Source organism: Dermochelys coriacea, chromosome 2, assembly GCF_009764565.3.
Source record: "Dermochelys coriacea isolate rDerCor1 chromosome 2, rDerCor1.pri.v4, whole genome shotgun sequence".
Classification (NCBI taxonomy): domain Eukaryota; kingdom Metazoa; phylum Chordata; order Testudines; family Dermochelyidae; genus Dermochelys; species Dermochelys coriacea.
The window spans coordinates 11,308,163-11,327,410 of NC_050069.1; the positions used below are offsets into that span (position 1 = coordinate 11,308,163).

A 19,248-nucleotide genomic window follows, 5' to 3' on the forward strand; every position below is an offset into this window, starting at 1 on the left:
GAAGTAAGAGTAAGGGTCTAATAAAGACACAGAAGTGAGAAAGTACGGAACTGAAACAGTGAGATGCTGTAGTTGTTCTGGGGTACAGCTGCAAACTATTTAAAATCATGTGCAGTACTACTATAACTAAGCATATAGCTATGTTCAGGGACATATATATACCTACACAGAGCTGAATCATGCTGCAATTGTAAAGTTTAGCCCAGTGTGTTAGCCTGAGATTCAGCCTTCTTCTGAATGTCCTGTTTTGGGGCTCAGGGGGTTTAAGTGGAACCTTCAGCAGTTCTGTTAATTAGCATTAGAGGTTTAATTTATGTCCCCTCGAAAATAGCTTTAAAAAGCCCTATTGATTAAATGTTTTCTGGGACAAAACTTCACTGTTTGTAATTATTTAATAGACAAATTTCCATGTGGTGTGTTTGTTTCTTTGTTTTTTTGTTTTTGTTTTTGTTTTTTTGAGATTAACGGAATTCACAGATTCAAACATAGATTGTTCTTCAGTGTGCAGGTGCCTATTGTGGAGTGTAGAGCCCACTATTGCAGCTGAAGTCAAAGGGATTTTTCTCTAACATAGAGTTGTGGAGTACACTTTTATTTCAATGAAACTCTCTGTAAATGACTCCTGCATGATGTTATACAAGGATATGTGAATAAATCTGATGAAATTACTAATAAAATGTGGTTCTATGAATTGACAATTGTCATCTACTTTTTTTTATTGTTCAAGGTCGATTGTTAACTTTTCTATAAACTGAGTTTATAGATACTTATATAGACACTACTCTCATTGTAACGTTTCTCTAATGGTAATTCTTGATTTCTTGGTGTAATCTACCTCACTACTTGTCATATCACCTCAGGTTATGATCTTGTCTGATCTAATAATATGATCAGTGTTAGACCGAGTCAGCACTTGGATTGGTGACTACCAAAGGAAAAAGAAAAGGAGTACTTGTGGCATCTTAGTCTCTAAGGTGCCACAAGTACTCCTTTTCTTTTTACGGATACAGACTAACACGGCGGCTACTCTGAAACCTACCAAAGGAAAGCATAGTTGTTTTCCAGCGCCACTATCTGCATGAGGATAGCGAGATTATTCTGTATTGAAAGTACTGACCACTTGGTTTTGGTTTTGGTTTTGGGTGCTTTCAAAAGGGACTCCATATTAGAGTGTGGGGTGAAAGTCACATCAGTGCATCCTTTTAAGAGACAGAGCTCTGTCAAGAGGGCTTCAGTGAGGAGCCCACGAATGTTAAGGCCAACTTCAGCACCGAGTTGGAAGAGAGCAAATTACGTGACATTCTCACTATATATCTGGCTTGTTAGACACATGTTAAAAGGAAGAAATAAATGTTTTAGAGATACATATAGTGAAATTATAAATGACACCTTTCTGGCAAGGTGATGACTGTAATTGAAGATTGAGATATTTATGGCTTATAAATCCATTAATCGCTCTATAGATTCCAATTTGTGAATTATTTGTTATGCTGCAGGTCGAGCAGATCAGATGTGGTAAATGTGACTGGCTGAAAATGTAGCTGGACACTTGGTTTCATGGTCACACAAGCAGTTTACTGTCCAGCAATTTCATGCTATCATTTACTGTTAGTCACCAGTTAGTTCAGTTGCCAGCTCTGATTTTCCAGGGCAGAAATTACAAATCCGTAAGTGGGTTTTTTGTGAATGATTTTTAAATGTTTCTCTTGTATTGGCTTTATTACACAGCTATAAAATTGTAGCTCTTTGCAATTAGCATATGCGATATGCTCATGCATAGGCAATAGTGGCAATGACAAACTGGAGTGAGTTCTCCCGAGCTACTTATTAAAATTCCATCATAACTTTCAAGGTAGTTTGGGGTGGTTTCCATGCTTCTGATGAAGTCCACCATCTCTCCAGATCCTGCAAAGTCATCATCTCTGTGGGTGGCTTTGACTTAAGGGAATCCTTAAAATTGTTCTGAAAAGCAACTTTTACCTTTAGAATGACTCAAATTGCGCCGAGCATCAAGTATTTAAAAAAAAAAGTGAGAGGAGGAAAATACTAGGTCTTCACCCCACCACATTTCAAATCACACAAGCTGAACGCTGTGCTGTACTGTCCATATGTAATGCTGATAGACCTCAGTTGTCGGCAGGCAGGATCAAACCAGGGACTGCAGGAGCTTAGTGTATGAGCCTCTACCACATGAGCTAAAAGCCAACTGCCTGTTAGCTAAGGCTGTAGAGCAGACTCATTAAGTGGTCTTGGTGCCACTAGATGGGCCGGAACACTACATGCAGGAGGTGTGTGGGTTACACATACACACCAATATTTTATAGCAACAAATTATAAATATTTGTAATGTGTGGCACATTTATTTGCCTGTCTGTGGCTTCTTGGTTACATAAGAATATTGTTGGCATAAAAGACAACCAGTAGATTAGATAGCCCCTCCTCTCTGCAGTGCCTGCAGCCCAGGGAAATGATATATCACAGCTAAAGGAAAATGGGATTTTTTGAGACTTCCTTCTTCAAAATATTGGCAACACATTGCTGACTATGGATGTTGTAATACAAGAGTCAGCATTTTGGGACAAAAACAAAATTTGTAAATTTTGACCTAAACTCATGCTGTACATAGCTACAAATTTCATTTTGTCACAAATCACTTGGACTCTAACTCTCTAAAAATTATGCTTCAATGATTCTACACTTAAACTTGGTATTTTAGTGCATGTGCTGAACCATATTAGATTGCACTTGTGCATTCTCTAATGAATTTTGAAAATGCCAAGTACAAATTCTGTAAAGATTCTTAAGTCCTGTTACTGATTTTTGTCTTTACTAAAGAGTTGTGAGTGTACAGTTTATTTCCATGTGAGGCATGAAGGGATCCTAACAGCTTTGTGGTACGGTATGTACCTGTTTAATTCCATGATTGTGACTTTTGTGCCCTTGGGAGTTCCTAAAACTCCACAGCTGGAGATTTGGATTAAAAAAAGTACTGAATTTTTGTGTGCTGGAATAATTTGCAATCTGCAAAAGAGGAAATTTTTTGTGAATTTTATCAGGGTAAATATGCACTGTTACCAGACATAGCTGTTAGTGTCTGTACTTGCAAGAAGCTGCTAAATTTGCCAAGAAGCATTACCAATTAAAGTAGTTAATTAACAAGAAGCTATGTTAAAATTACTTTGGGGTTGGGAGAGGGGAGAGAGAGAATTGTAATTAGAGAAAGAAATCACAGCTGCTGTTTAGAGAGCTGTTAAGAAAGTTTGCAGGTCTAACTGACAGAAGGAACACTGCATTGCGGATATGCTTCTTTCATTCCTTCTCTTCTCAGTTTTCTAGGAAAGACCTACTGAAGTCTTGTGTCACAATTTCCAAACAATATTGGTTACCCTAGTCTAATTTTTCCTAGGTCAACATTACATAGGTTGTTCATAATCATCCTGTGACTAATACACCTAGGTCTTTCTTCTCCTCTTTCGTTTTAAAAAATGATGTTACGCGTTGAAGTAAACCAGGAATGTATGTGTGGATGTGTTGTTGTGATATCTGATAAGAAATTCTGAAGTAATTGTATCGGATAAAAACTGGCATAGCTATCCAGAATTATAAGCAACTTCAGTTGTACAGTACCTGGTTTCCAGGCAGGTTCTTCAAGTCCATAGGGGCTGCCATGTTTTAACTTCATTTCAAGATGGCAGCTTGCTTCTAATGTAATAAGCAGACTTCTGTGAAACTGCAAGGAAGCCTTAAATACCCAGCTTACTTGTTGGGGGCTTCTTTCAAAATGGCATGAATTGGGTAATGGCTCAAAGTTTCAGACCAAAATGCCCAATATAGCAGTCTGTCTCTGAACACAAATTATGAGTACATCCCTGAGTTGGTTTATGCTTATAATGGAGTTAGTTTCTCCATGAGGGGACATCTTGCCTACAGCCTCACTTTGCAATATTGCTCTGAACTGAATCCTCTCAATTCTTTTTTTTTGTATTATTTGCTTTCAGTGTCTTTGTAATTTTCCTCCTTAAAACCCTGAAAATAAAATTTCTTTGCTTATTATCACTGTCGCAGTCAAGATCTGCTGATGTCATCTTCCTGCTGTTTTCTGTAGACTATTCTGTACTGGCAGAGAGTTTGCCTTTGGAACTTGTGGCGCTTTGCTAGAGCTTGAGCTTCATGAGTTTCAGGGTACAATTTAAGATGCATTTATTTCACTTAACTTTTGATTGATTTTGTTGCTGCTCACTGCTGGTACTGTATTGAAGCTGTGTTTTTATTATTGTAAGCCCCTAGATGCTCTAGTGCTAGGCAATCTAGAAACGTATTAAATAAATGATATTGATTTGCTTCTTTTCCCACTTGGCAAACATTTTATTTTGCTGTGTTTCTAATGCTATCTGAGGCACCATTTACTGCCTTTATTTTCCTCCTTACTTATGCCTTGGCATCATACAGGGGAGGGGGACATATCAGTGTCTAAACAGAATTACCTAGATAAGAGATGTTCACAAGAATATGTATTGGGGCTTCTTATTAGTTGGTTAACTGCCACTAAATGGCAAAAGAGGGAACTCGCATTGTATTGTTATATGTTCATCAATAATACTTTTTTGTACAATAATTTTTCTCAAAAGAACAAGTATTGGATTTTTTTTCATCCCAGTAAATATAACTTATCAGATAAGTATCTTATCCTATTCTGACCCCTGAGGAATCAACTGGATGAACTTGGTTGGTCTCTCCCACCTTCAGTTTCTGTGATAGGAACCATAGATATTCAGACATTCTCCACTTGATTTATAGAGTTATATAATTTGGGCCCTAACTGGTTGCCAGTGGCCCTTTCAGATTTGTTTTAATTTAACAAATGCAAGTATGTTTCTTTTCTCCTTCAGTAGGGAGAAGGGAATATTTTCAGAAGAGGGACGATCCTTCCTTTATCTTAATAAAGACCCCCTGCTGGCCCTTGAATTGGTTCCAGAAACTTACTTGCATTTTTATTTTGAGTTAGAAACCTGTATGGGGGTTTACTCCCGTAATAGCACAGAGCAGAATGCTATGCTGAAGAAAGTGAGATACCATGGCAGCTGCAGGTTTTTCGGAATACAGTAGAGGTATAAACTATGGTTTCCAAGAAGTTTATAGTAGTTGCTGTGAGAACGGAATGCTTTCTTAAAATATAGTAAGTGTCAATCTGTTTCTAGTGAGACTTTCTCCCCCACTGAGCCACTTTTTCCAGTGAAATAATAAAAGGCTAATATTTAGACCAAAACAATGCTTCCTTGTCAAAAGATCAGTTTACTTTTACAACTTGTGAATAGTTGTGCGGTGGGTTCCCTCCTCCCCCGCCCTTACAGGTTTATTATAGTTCCAGAAGATTTATATTTTTGTCACTGAGTCTACACTGTTTCTTTAATAAGGGACAACTTAGCTCAAATCTTGCATAACAGTTAAAACACTTAATTTTCTTGGGCATTTTTGTGTGGGTTTTAGGTCATGCTTATGTAGGTCCTTAGCTAGAGCAAGTTGACATTTTTTCATAGGAAAGTTTTTCAGCTAACATGAATTTTTTTATTTCAGAATTATGGGAAAATGCCTACTACTCAGGTTTTGGGTTTTTTTAACCTTTTTCACTTAAAAACATGGGGCGAAGAGTGGGAAAAAAGTTAAAAAGTGAGAGAAAGTTACATGTTGACATTTAAATGACTTTTTCTCATTTTTAAAGTTTCTCTTTTCAAATGATGAGAGAAGGACATTCACAGTAACATTTTGAATTTTTTCCAATGGAGAAAAATGTCAGTCTTTTCACCAAAAAAAATTTGCACCGCCCCCCAAAGAAATAAAAAACCCCACCCTTTTTCATTTTTTGTTTGCACCAAAAGAAGGCCACTTTTGACAAGCTCTAGTCTTAGCTTTTTCCTCTCATGTAGGAAACTCTAGGTCTGGGAGTGCTTTAAAGCCCCTGGAGGGAAGAATGGATGCCGCACATTGCTCACCAAAAACTCTTTTTCTTCTAACAGCAATAGTCTTTGAAGGGAGTTTCATCTAGTCCCCTTCACTTTCAAGGATGGGGGTTGATATATGCTCTAGATATGGGCTGAGGAGCTCAGTAGGGTCCTAACAGTGTGGAAAGTCAAGAATGCTACATGGAAAACTGGCCTTTCTAATGGCAAGTCTACATGGGAAGTGAGTAAAGCTAAAGTGAACACAGGCCACTGTGGCTTAGTAAATTCACCTTGAGCATTTAAGTATTTTAATAGGCACTTAGTGCACAATATTTCTTACAGATACACAGTCTAAGTATAGGTTTCAGAGTAGCAGCTGTGTTAGTCTGTATTCGCAAAAAGAAAAGGAATATTCTAAGTATAATATTCAGGTCATTTGGACTGCAAAGCACCAATTGTTACAAAAATAATGTTTGCAACTTCGTGTCAGTGAAAATCAATTTGTACTCTTCTTGATGTCATAATATACGTCTCATCCCCTTTGACTAATGGTAAACAGAAGTCCTACTCACTTAGTTTCCATTAGTTTATTTAAAAATGTAATGACAGTAACTTATGAGCATTAACCGCTGGAGATAATGTTTGGGCAATGTATTTTATATTTATTTATTCATGTAGCATAATAGATATTCATGACAATTTTCAGACAAATATAAGCAACGGGCCATGATCTAAATTAGACATAACACAGCAAGGGAGGAGAGTATGGCAATCAATGCAGAGTGATGGAGAGGAGACTGGACAGATGAGGGTTACAACAGTGAAAGACCATAACAAAGTCACACCTCTGAAAGCCCTTTTAATGCTGCTACTCCCATGTGTTAACCTCAGCTTCTTCACTAGATCAGCACCAGGTAACTCAATAAATCCCATTGGGTGCCCAACACTTTATTTTACTTTGCCTGATTACATAATAGTCTTCTCAACCAATTGATTTCTGACCTGATTCTTTCATTCCTGATTCAACTGATTTACTTAATAGCTTTATTAACTACAATTACCAGTAATTTGTCTTACTAGTCATTTTTCTTTTAATACATTGCATCATTTTTGCTACCCATATGCTTTTAAACTGCCCATTTGTATGGATTATCTTCAATAAATATGTTGTGGCTCATTTGATTCTCTGCATAATTAATTAATTGCTGCTCATTTTGATTCCCTTAATAACTAATTTGCTGTCACACAATTAACAAACTCTTTGATTCCTTATTAATTATTTACTGTCTTTGAATATCTGAATTAATTGACTGTTTAAATTTTCTGTCTTGCTGATTTGACACCAAATTAATTATGCTTTGATTAATCAACTGCTTACTCATCACTTACCTGTATAACGTCCATACCTACCATTCTAGCTGTCTTGATAGTTACTTTGTTTAGTTATATTACAGTGAGGGGGACAGAATCAGGAAGGAGGGAAACAAGGTAGAAGTCAACAATGGAAAACTAACAAAAAATGAGTTTTAGAAGGGATTTGAAAAAGTGTGAGTTTACCTGGAAGGGCCAGGAAGGAGGCACAGGGGAACTAGCACTATAAATGTACTAGATCTTTGCTGAAATTGAAAGAGTTACTGAAGTATCATGGGAAGCCTTTGATTCAGAAACAGTCATTTTTGCCTACTTTGTGGTTCTTTAGACTATTTCGCCCTCAATCTTTATTATCAAGGATTTTGCTGTGAAAAGAAGTGGTCTCTTAGTCATTGCCAGCAAAAGAAAATTATTTTCAGCAAATCCAAAATTTAAAAAAAACCCAATATCATGTCCTATTGTTTTAAGAGCAGAGAGATTTTGGTCCGATAAATTACACTTTATGCAAAAAGTATGGTATCACTTAATTTATCTTAATATCTGCCGTATACTAGTTTAAGCCTTGGTGTTACGAGTTTTGTTCTATTCTGAATTCATCCATACTATACTTAGATTAGGGCTGTGTGTCCTATTGTTAAATAATTACCATTGTTGCTGCTTAATAAGTTAGTAAAGGTAAACTTTCCTCCACTGACACTTATTGTCTTAAGTATTCTTTGATCGCCAGTCAGTTGATTTTTGTGTGTGGCTCTTTTCTCTGTCTATTGGGTGGTCAGTTTCTTTCTTGGAGGAAGCATGGTGAGGCAGAACCCTTTTCATTTAATTACTGCCTTTGACTCCAGCTTCTTATCTTTCTAAAGATATCTCCTCCTGCCTACCTAGTCTCTGCATTATGTTCTACATTGTGTTCTGTCCTCATAGCTGCAGAAATTTTGAGAAAAATAGCATGTGCATTATTACATATTACAAATTCATTTCTGAACAAAAATGTTTATTAGACTGTAAAAGTACTAAGTACTAAGCACTTGCTTAAGTATCTTGATGAATTTAGGCCTTAGTAATGTTCTCCTGAGAGATTTGCTGTTGCAAAAATAGATCTTTTAAGCAGAAGTGTGGCCTTCTAAATTGAAAAGCAGCTTTTTAAAAACTTTAACAGGTGGAGTAGAATTTTTTATTTTTATTATCAAGAAAAATGTATATCAAACAACAAGTATCTTCTGTAGTTATCAAACAAGGTGAGAGGTCCAGGTCAAAGCATGCCTCCCAAGCACTTGTCCTGGCTTACTTCTGTTTAACACCAATTTTATGCCGGTGTAAATCCACAGATTTCAGTAAAGTTTCCAGTAGAGATAAGGAGGTGTTAGTACCATTATACAAGGTACTGGTGAGACCTCATCTGGAATACTGTGTGCAGTTCTGGTCTCCCATGTTTAAGAAGGATGAATTCAAACTGGAACAGGTACAGAGAAGAGCTACTAGGATGATCCGAGGAATTGAAAACCTGTCTTATGAAAGGAGACTCAAAGGGCTTGGCTTGTTTAGCCTAACCAAAAGAAGGCTGAGGGGAGATATGATTGCTCTCTATAAATATGTCAGAGGGATAAATACCATGGAGGGAGAGGGAGAGGAATTATTTAAGCTCAGTACCAATGTGGACACAAGAACAAATGGATATAAACTGGCCATCAGGAAGTTTAGACTTGAAATTAGATGAAGCTTTCTAACCATCAGAGGAGTGAAGTTCTGGAACAGCCTTCCAAGGGAAGCAGTGGGGGCAAAAGACCTATCTGGCTTCAAGATTAAACTCGATAAGTTTATGGAGGAGATGGTATGATGGAATAACATGATTTTGGCGATGAATTGATATTTAAATATTAAATATGATAAATAGGTACACACACACACACACACACTCCTCTACCTCTGTTTTAATGTATCTTTGCAATTTTTTAAACATGTGGAAAAAGAACTGGGAAATGTCTTGTGTTACAACTGCTGGTGAATCACATTTTTTTCAAATATTGTGTTAATCATAATATTAGGGTACACTACTGTTGTTTCTTAAAGTATCAGGTGCAGTTAAATTTACTTTCCTGATTCTATAGGGAAAATACTTTAAAGCAGTTCTTCTCATTTAGGTAATTGTTCTTTTCTACAAGTATTTTTCAATAGAACAGTGTAATTGGAAAAAAAATCAGCTCTTGGTATCACTGAATACCAGCATGTACCATATCTCTGCTCCAAAGGAGAACATTACTATAAAGGATGGTGAGTAAGCTGTGATTTGTTTGTGAAATTCCTAGAGGGCAAAGCTACATAATGCTCTTGAAGCTGCATGTTGAGGTGTAATACCATATCTTAATATAGTTGGCAAATTGAAATTTCAAGCCACACAAAAAAAAATAAAGGGAAGAGAAAGCAAATATTTTCCTTGGGAAATTATGGAACATTTAGAGGCAAGTAACAGATAGGCCAGAGGAAGAAACTTTCCCTTCTTTTCTAATACATCACTGTGAGTAAGTGGTTTCCATTATTTCTGCCATGAATATTTTATTGTGGAAGATATTTTAAACATGATTTTACTTAAATGTTCAAATACAGTACTATGAGTGTGTGGTGGTTGTACCATGAAAAATGTGACAATGTGAGAAATGGCATAATGGATTTTCATATTTGCATCTTGGTGATTTCCAGATTAAATTAGCTCATCTGATAACTAAAAAGAAATTCTTGCTAACTGTCAATTCTCAAGCTCTCCTGGAGATCTCGATGTCAAGTCTTGTTCTTTCTGGCTCCTACCACTAAAGTTCTGCAATCAATAACTTAACAGCTCTTTGCATGACAAAGGAGCCAGAAGGGGTTCAGCATAGTTTCCCAGAGCGGTTTTAGCTATTTAGGGCTAACAGGCATACAAAGGCAGCAAAATATGAAGATATGACTCAGAATTCCTGTTGAATAAGATGATGACATTTTTACACACAAAACTTGAAAGGCCTCATCTGAACAAGTTATATTGTCTTCAAAGGACAATATTTTGTTACTACATAGCAATGTAGGAGTGTTTTCCAAATGTTTGGACCTAGCCAGCCTCTTCTAGAACAAGACATATTTTGTGACTCCTAACCCCAACCATGAGCAGTCAAGTATGGAGTTTTGAAATTAGTTGTTCTCGGACATCATCAGCCATGTCATTGATACTGTGTGTTGTTTGACAAAGGCCTAGCTCCAGGCCAATTTTGATAACGTCTCTTGCACAGAGAAGGGAATATAGTTTTGTACAATGCTATGTGGCTTACACTGCTATGCAATTGGTAGAAGGATCGAATGGGCAAAATGGGAGGAGGAGTGGCACTCTATGTCAAAAATGGAATTACCTCTTTTTGGATCACTGACCATTTGGAAAAAAATGATCTTGAATGCTTATGGATCAATGTGCTAACAGATAAAAGCACAAGATGGAGTATTAGTTGGTGTCTGCTACAGACCACCAAAGCAATGTAGAGAAGAAACTGACTGTCTCCTTACGCAGCTATCTATAATGTGTGCGCATGGGGGGAACTACGTGATTATGGGGTTCTTCAGTTTGAGTGACATATGCTGGTAGTCTCATGCTACAACATCCTTTGAATTTCTAAACAGTATAGATGACAATTTCCTAACTCAAAAAGTGTTGCATCCAACATGGGTAAATTCTTTATTAGATGTTGCCCTGACAGATAAAGAGGAACTAATCACAGAACTAAAAAATAATGGTAGCTTAGGTACAATTGATCAGGACTTGATCACATTTATAATGTGCAAGTAGAATAAAGTCCAGACCAGTAATATGTATATAATTGGTGCTTTACTAGGGCCAGTTTCAAAAGATGAAAACAATTGTGAACACAATCAGCTTGGATGAAGAATTTAATCAGAAGAATGTGAATGATAAATGGAAATAATTTAAGAACACGTTATTCATAGCCAAAGTAGCCACAATCAAGGAAGAAGGTTGTACTGTTTAAAAAAAGTCTGTACTGATTTACAGAAGAAGTGAAAGCAGCTATACAATTTAAAAAAAAATAACAAATGAAAGAAAGGGGAAGTTTATAGTGATGAATATAAATCAGAAGATGGGAACTGTAGAAAATTGATAAGGGAAGCAGAGGGCCACAAGACGAAATCTGTGGCCAGTGGAATTGAGGATAATAAGGAGCTTTTTAACTATATTAGGGAAAAAATCCTATTGTATTGGTCCGTTACTAGATGGAAGTGGTAGGATCATCAGTGATAATGTAGAAAAGGCAGAAGTGTTCAATAAATATTTCTCTTCTGCATTTGGAGAAAAAACAGATGATTCGGTTTCCTCACATGGTGGTGGTGACACTCTTTCCATTCCTCTAATATCTCTGGAGGATGTTATAGAGAAGCTACTAAAGTTAAACATTTTTAGATAAGCAATTTCAGATAACTTGCATCCCAGAGATTTAACAGAGCTGGCTGAGAGCTTGCTGGACTGCTAATGTTGATTTTCAATAAGTTTTGGAGCATTGGGGAAGTTCCAGAGGCTAGAAGGAAGCTGATGTGCCAATTTTTAAAAAGGGGAAATGGGATTGACCCAGGTAATTAAAGGCCTATCAGCCTGACATCAATCCCAGGCAAAATAATTGACTGTCTGATATGGGACTCGATTAATACAAATTAAAGGAGGGCAATATAATTAATGTAAAACAACGTAGGTTTATGAAAAATAGATTCTGTCAAACTAACTTGGTATTTTTAATGAGATTACAAGTTAGGTTGATAAAGGCAATAGTGTTGACACAATATACTTAGACTTCTGTAAGGCATTTGACTTGGTACCACATGACATTTTGATTAAAATCTAGAATGATATAAAATTAACATGGCACATATTAACTGGCTAATTAAAACTGGCTAAGTGGTAGGTCTCAAACTGTAATTGTAAGCAGGAAATCATGTTTGATAAGGTGTGTTTTCAGTGGGGTCCCACAGGGATCAGTTCTTTGCCCTACACAATTTACCATTTTTATCACATGACTTGGAAGAAGACAGAAAATCACCACAGATAAAGTTTGCAAATGACATAAAAATTGTGGGAGTGGTAAATGAAGGAGAAGAAAGGTCACTGTTACAAAGCAGTCTGGATCACTTTGTAAGCAATATGCATTTTAACATGGCTAAATTTAAATGTATACATCTAGGAACAAGGAATGTAGGCCATATTTACAGGAAGAGGGACTCGATCCTGGAAAGCAGTGACTCTCAGAAAGATTTGGGAATCACTGTGAATAATCAGCTAAACATGAGCTCCTAACCTGAAGCTATGGCCCACAAAACTAATGTGATCCTGGGAAGCATGAACAGGGGAATCTTGAGGAGAAGAGATTTGGTGATGGTGCAACTACTGCTGGAATACTGTGTCTAGTTCTGGTGTCCACAATTCAAGAAGGACATTGATATTTTGGAGAGGGTTCAGTGAGGAGTGGTGAGAATAACTGAAGGATTAGAAAACATGCCTTATAGTGTTAGATTCAAGGAGCTCAATCTATTTAGTTTACCAGAGAGACAGCTAAAGGGTGACTTGATTACAGTCTTTAAGTATCTACATGGGCAACAAATATTTAATAATGGGCTCTTCAATCTAACAGAGAAAGGTATAATGTGCTCCAGTGGCTGGAAGTTGAAGCTAGATAAATTCAGACTGGAAATAAGGCATAAATTTTTAACAGTGAAAGTTATTTACCAAGATTCATGGTGAATTCTCCATCACTGACAATTTTTAAATCTAACCAGGATGGGCAGGAATGGTGCCCCTAGCCTCTATTTGCCAGAATCTGGGAATGAGCGATGGGGCATGGATTACTTGATGATTACCTGTTCTGTTCATTTCCTCTGGGGCACCTGGCACTGGCTACTGTTGGAAGACAGGATACTGGGCTACATGGACCTTTGGTCTAACCCAGTAGGGCCATTCTTACGTTCTTATGTTCTAAGAGTGGTTGTTTTTCTAAGGGAATTATTTTATTTTATTTTATTTTAGGAAAGTTCTATGGCCTGTGCTATACAGGAGGTCAGACTATCTGATCGCAATGGTCCCTTCTGGCCTCGTAATCTATGAAATGTTAAATAACGTGCCCAAAAGGTGTTCCTTGTGACATTGCCAGTTTAGGGAATCAAATTTTGATTTTTCAAGGCTTCAAGTTTTCTCAAGAAGAAATATCCTCAGGCTTATCTTTAAGTTCCAGATGTTTTGTTTCAGAATGTTGCAATAACTTCAAAGGTTGCATCATCCAAGCAGCCATCATGTAAGAACATATGATGCTTTAATTTGGAACCAACCAGTGTTACACCATATATGTCATCTCATTTCTTCTTTCTGAGTTTCCATTTAACAACTTACTACTTTCTTTTTCACAAATTGATCCATCCCTTGGCAAGAACTCAACTCCAGCAAAGACTGAATGACGTGTAATGCAGTCATCTGAGACACAGCAATGCCCTCATCTTAGCTGTATTCTCTGACAACTGGCTAGTGTCCCAGTTCAGTGACAGATTTTGTAACAGCCTGCATGCATGCATGCATTTTTGCATCATGTATATAACAAGTACTTAATGTAACTTGTACTGTTTTGAATAAGGTAATTACCAACTATACTCACAATGTTGTAGGATTAGTACTGTTACAAAAGCAGGTTTCAGAGTAGCAGCCGTGTTAGTCTGTATTCGCAAAAAGAAAAGGAGTACTTGTGGCACCTTAGAGACTAACACATTTATTAGAGCATAAGCTTTCGTGAGCTACAGCTCACTTCATCGGATGCATTCCGATGAAGTGAGCTGTAGCTCACGAAAGCTTATGCTCTAATAAATCTGTTAGTCTCTAAGGTGCCACAAGTACTCCTTTTCTTTTTACAAAAGCAGAGACTCTAGCAGTCTGCTGCACATTCTCACAACCTGCACTGTTTGACAATGAAATGATTTTCAGGTTACAAATATAGTGGCTTTAATGGGACTTCTCCTTCTTTTCACGGTCACACTGGACAGCACCACCCTTACACATTCTGTGGGCATCATCTTCGACTCAGCCCTCTCTACCACTCCTCATATGCAGCCTGTACCTAAATTTTGTTGGTTCTTCCTGCATAATAGCTCTAAAATCTACGTTTGCTCTCCACCCACACAGCTAAAACTTGAGGCCTTACTCATCTTGGCCCAGGCCTTCATCAACTTGCACCTCAACTATGGCAACATCCTGGCCCTACTCTTATCCATTTAAACACTGTTGCAAATATTATTTTCCAAGGTCATTGCTTTGACCATGTCACTTCTCTTTCTACGTTCCCTCCACTGGGTCCCCCCTTTTTCCATGACATCAAATAGAAATTACTTGTCTTCACTTTCAAGCCTTTAATGGCCTATCCCCAACTATTTGTCAACTTGCTTACATTATCATGATGTCAGCTCCCACTTCTGCTCACCAATGGTGAAAGCCTTCATTGTCCACTTTAAAAAATTTAAAACAAGCACCTTTGTGCTTTCTCCTTTGCTCTCCTATGCACTTTGGGGAGCTCCCTATAAACTTCTACAAAGTCACCTCATGATCCTCATTCATATCCCTCTCTTGTCCATGATGTCTAAGAAAAACTTGGCAACACTTAGGCAGCTGTTTTGCTGAGACTACTGTCTATCATGTTAACTGGTATTGTCTAATTGTTTGCTCATCCTTCCCTTGTCGGTCCTTACCCATTTTTTTTCTTGTCTTATACTGGATTGTAAGTTTTTTGGGGCAGGTCTTTCTGTTATGTTTTTGCATACAGAACAGTGCTTAGCACAGTGGGGCTTTGGTCCATGATTCCTATACTGCAATACAGAGAATAAGAATATGTCTGATTTAAACTAAACTGTACAGTGTGATATTATCAATTTATTGGAGTGTAGGAACCAATCCTCTACTGGTGTCCAAGGGATGTTCTTTTCTGTTTGACTTCTCTAATTATATGTCTCAAGATTATTAGAATAATTGAGGTTTACTGTCTTTAATATTGAAGGTGATGGTGGTGAGTTTTTTCTCAGTTACTTAAAAAAAGGGCTTTGTATCAATTGACTTCCCATTTACTTAGTTCCCAAGTTAGCTTCCAAGATCTCACATATCATGACGTATGGCACAACAACTCTATCCCACACAGTTGAATTTTTCTGTGATTTATTATGGTACCTTATAAAGTTATAGGAAATAACTCAAAATTGATGCTTGTCATTACAATACAGATGTCCCTCTAATCTGACACATTTTGCTAGGAATTTTTGGGTGGTTGTTTTATTACCTTAATCCTCCCAACCCTTCCATTTTGACTTCTTCCAAGGCAATTTGCTATTTAGACTCTGAGCTGTCCAGTCAACATGTGATTTATAAACTATTTGACCTTAGTTACAACAGCATCCAGTAGCTTCCTTTCCGTTTAAATTGGTATCACATTTTAGTAACGTCTACTTTGGCAGTGTGTAGTGGCAAATAACTGCAGTTCCCTTGACTACTTTACTATTGCCTAGTGACTTATTTTTATCACGTTGCAATGATGCAGAATAAGAATGGGTCTTTTCCTTATTTCGCAAAGTTAATTTACTATGTAAGAAGAAGTTGTAACTATACCATATAGATTTGAACATTTAAAATATAACCCGAAGTAGGCCAAGAGCTTCAGTTTCTGATAAAGAGTGGGGTGAGGAATGTACAATAGACAGTTTTTGTTTTTGTCCCCTGTTTAGTGACTGCATTTTGAGTTAACTGGAGGATTATTTCAGACTACCTAAGGATAAGCAAAAAAGAGGAAATAAGGTGAAGCTAATTAATTTTTAAGGTTGATATTTTTGGAACTCTGTGGTCCCTAGGATTTTGGTGCTTTTCAAAAGGCTTTAGGCTGTAAAAGCTCTTTCAAATGATAGCTTAGGGCTTACTGGAAATGAAAAAACAATCCTCTGGGGGTTTCTGAGTGTGATAATCACGGATTAGAAAGGTCACTCAAATGAGGATCATGTAATGGTCATAATTTTTTGAATTTATATATTCAGCAGTTATACATAGAATAGATATCATTTAATTACAGTGAGCTAATTAGTAATATATTTTTGGATGTTTTAACACTGAGAAAAAATGTTGCAAAGGGTAGAGGAGGAGAGCACAGAATGTGTCTGATTAACTTGGGGTTTACTTTTCAGAAATTGGTAATCAACGATCCCTGCAGAAACTGACAAAGAGGATACTTTCTGCCTTTGATAACGGTTATTACAACTGGTGTAGCCGATCGCTGATTCTTAATGGGACTTGAACAACCTGTTGTAAAGATTACAACTGTTAACTTCAGGGAAGGAAATGAACTTAAAATAAATACATTGTGAAAGTATTGTATATATAATGGTACGTGAAGCTACTTTTGTGATTAATTGAGTTCTTTTAGTAAACCAGAGAACAGAACCGATTTACTGTTGCCGTGGAAATTTAAAGGGTAAATTCTCAGTTAAGTTTCTGTTTTACTCCTTAAATTAATGTGAGGTTAATGCCTAAGATTTTATAAGTGTTTATTCAGATCTTTAATTCTAAAGAATAACTAATTGTTTTAAAAAGAGCTCAATCTGGGGATTCTTCCTTTATACAGTAAATTAAATCCATCTTGCTCTCCATTTCTCCTCTTACTAATTTGAAGCTTTGCTCCAGAACAGAGCCAGCTTTTCTGGTTATACAAAGCTTATAGCCACAGAGAAAATGTAAAAGGAGAATAAGGAGACAGAGACAGAGAGAACTTCTAGCTGTTTTACTTGAAAAGAATCTTCAAATTATAATCTGTGCAAACCAATTCCTTGGGCTGAAAGTTTATCACTTGATTTTCCAAAAGATCAATGGGTTATTCACAGTCCCTTCCACAGCACCTAGATCCAGAGTTTGGGGTCCAGAAAAAGTGTGTCCGTACAACTTTCATATTTTTTCCTTTTGAAGACTCTAGATCAGCTTCACAGTTGGAGGAGGTAGTGCCATGTGAGCTTCCTTTGACAGCACTAGAGCCATTCCAAGATCCAACCAGCTAGCTGCCTGCAGCTTAACCAGCTTCTCTGCTGAGCAGTCAGTGTGACCTTTGACCAAAAGAAGGGGCAGCTCAGTAGCAGGGGTAGTATGATGCAGTGGACTGAGACCAGATAATCCCAGCTGTGACTGTACCTTCCTCAGTAGTCTTTGTCTAGTTTTTGTTTTTGTCTTTGTTTTTGGAGGATACAAATTTCAAATCTGGTGCCAAAAATTAGGCACCAAATTCAAAATTTTCAGATTTAGGTGCTTAAAATTATACACCTATATTTGGAGAAGTTGGCCTTAACCTTTCTGTTTTCATATCTGAAAAGTGGAGGAAATAACATTTACCTGCCTTACAGAGGAGTTTTGATAATTAAGTAGTTTGTAAATTGCTAGATAAATCCTAAAATGAACCAGAATATACACAGATTCCAGAATCCAACTATATTTGACTTCTGAAAATATTGGAAACTATCCACAGGCTCCAAGACAGGCAGCATGGCTCCAGTTCTTCTATAGCAAAGGTTGCGGGGAAGGGAGAGTTTGCGGGTAGGACGTAACGATCTGAGAACACTCATTTTACATAAATTATTATTGGTAAAATGATAGCATCCACAGCATGCTAGTCATTGGCCAAACATAATGAGAAAAAGCCCCTAATCCAAAGAGCTCACCATCTAAGATAACAAGCAACAGATGATCTTGATGAAGGGTGAGGAGAAGGAAAAAATATACAACAACGAATTTTTTTTAAGATAAATATCAGCTTTCCCTGATTTGCCTAATCTCTTGTAGAGATCACAGTAGAAATGGGTGTCAAGGAGAAATTTAAATGGGAGAAATTGACAAGCACTGGTTCAGGCCTGCCAATGTTGGTGTAAGGCAGAAAGTTCCTCTAAACTAGAGCAAGTGGTAACAGCTCTCCAGCGTAGTCTGCCAGCTGACACTGGCTGGACTATAGCAGCACTCCAGATACACACCCTTTGCCTGGCCTAAGGAAATTGCGTCTAGAAGCTGGTGACAGTGGGTGTGCCATACGGGGAATCCCCTCACCAGCCAGAGCTCTGCTATGCCTGTCCTCCACTGGCTAAAGATCCCTTATGAACTGTATGCAGGAGTGAATTTCTAAAGTGTTATAGTATTATTTGTAAAATATAGCTAAAAATCCAACATTGCAACAAAAGAAGCAAACAGAAATCATGGCATTGTTTTGAAAATTATAGAAGCTAGATGCTGGTATATTGACCTGGTTTTAATAGTCATCATTACTGCATTTTAAATGTTGTAGAACAGTAAATTGATTGATCGATTATTTTTATACATTGATCAGTTTAACATTTCTTTCACATTTGGAAGGAACTGATCTTTTGACCTCCAGACTCTTTGGAAGTTGCATGTTTAGTAAATTAATATCTGCTTTTCCAAAGCAATAAGCTATCTTGTTTGTACTCCAGATCTCTTGCTTTTTCTGGAGAGACATTTTTATAACGGAATTATTACTGTTAATTTATATAGGTGCTTTGCAAACAGTATGAAAACAGGGTCTCTTCCCTGAAGTGCTTACAGATCCATCACTTCAGGTGCTCAGACATCACAGTGATGGGCATGATCTAAGAACCAGAAGAGAATTCAGAGCCATCCTCTTGCTTGGATAGCAACATAGTAATATATTACCTTTTTTGTTAGCAACCAGTTATTGTACTCAGCTCTGATAGCTACCTTACTTTCTGGTGCAGTGTCTGACAAAAATGTCTTTCCATTAGTGCTAGATTTTAAATTTTATCCTCGTTGCATGCTCAGAGTTGGCACAGCTTGTAGATTTCAAGTACCTGTTGGGTGGGAAACCAAAAAGTACTTATCTTACAATGAGATCTTAAG

The 19,248-nt window shown here is 37.2% G+C and overlaps 1 protein-coding gene and 1 long non-coding RNA gene across 5 annotated transcripts in view; both read left to right on the forward strand.

Annotated features, from left to right (window-relative positions):
- TRAPPC9 (trafficking protein particle complex subunit 9) overlaps positions 1–19,248 on the forward strand; it is an 874,505-nt gene that overhangs the window by 597,427 nt on the left and 257,830 nt on the right. The gene's annotated exons all lie outside the window — the stretch shown is intronic.
- LOC122458587 lies at positions 9,240–17,658 on the forward strand. The gene is made up of 2 exons (XR_006278640.1): positions 9,240–14,005; positions 14,232–17,658. It is a non-coding gene; the product is annotated as an uncharacterized LOC122458587 (long non-coding RNA).